Source organism: Oryctolagus cuniculus, chromosome 5, assembly GCF_964237555.1.
Source record: "Oryctolagus cuniculus chromosome 5, mOryCun1.1, whole genome shotgun sequence".
Lineage (NCBI taxonomy): Eukaryota > Metazoa > Chordata > Mammalia > Lagomorpha > Leporidae > Oryctolagus > Oryctolagus cuniculus.
In genome coordinates this window covers 135,941,009-135,942,127 of record NC_091436.1, presented here as the reverse complement: position 1 = coordinate 135,942,127, position 1,119 = coordinate 135,941,009, and positions in this window count along the sequence as shown.

Genomic DNA, 1,119 nt, shown 5'->3' with positions numbered 1-1,119 from the left:
GGTCGAGGGCTGGGCGGGCGGCCGTGCGGGACAGAGGTGTAGGGACAGGGATTAACCTGCCGGCCGCGTAGCTGGTCGAGGGCGAGGTGTGGGCGCCCGCACCAGGGGGCAGCAGAGGCGGAGGGCCGCCCGCGGCGCCGGCCCCTGCCAGGGGTCTTCCTGCCCACCCCTGGAGGCGAGGCTGGGTTTCCAGACGCCCTCAGGAGGTCGGCCTGGGTCCCGTGGAAGGATCCAGGCGGTGGGGGAGAAAGAAGAGATACGAAGCGTTTGGGCACCACCTCTGGCGGCCCCGCCCCCTGGGCCAGGCCCCGGAGCTGTAGACCCACGGGTGCTCAGCCCTGCGTCAGCGGGGAAGGGCACGCCGGCGGGGAGGAGCCTTGGAAGGAATCCATCTACTGCGGGCGCAGGCGGGAGCCCGGCAGCGCTGGGTGTGTCCAGGAAGCCCCGGGAGGGGCGGGAGGCCAGCCCTGGACAGAGGGGCTGACCCGGACACCGGACCCGGAGCTGCTGTGTGAGGCCCAGGAAGGGCAGCAGGGACAACGGGGGTGGGGACAGCCCAGAGTGGGACCAGGCATCTCCGTTGTAGATCTTTCTCTTAGTAAGCCCCTCAGAGTTTTTCCCCTTAGGCTTAGGTGAAAAGGGCAATGAACAAGATTCTGGTTAAGTGCTTGTGCACCAATGACCGTTGCAAACCCAGGGAGGGGCTACACGGGCAGGTATGCAGGGCTGGCAGGTCAGGCAGGACATCGGGAGCTCGCCGAGGGAGGAAGCGGTGCCCACAGAGCAGGTGCGGCTGTAGCGGACCGTGTCTGGGGAGCCGGCCTCAGTCTCCTCATTTGCAGAGTTTAGGCTGGGCTGTGAAGTCCCTGAAGATCCGAGTGGGGAGGGCGTTAGGGAGGAGAGGCACACCCAGAACAATCCCCCGTCCCGGCCCAGCCCCTTGACAAAGTCCTGGGCCGGGGCCTCTGCGCCCCCATAGGACGTCAGGGGCATCTGTCTGTGTTTTGTTCATCTCCACCCTGGCAGTCCAGCTGGACAGGGCCCTGGGGGAGTAGGGATCGAGCCTTCCATTCCTCATGGGCTCGGGGGAGACAGAAATAAACACAGGCACCGACACAC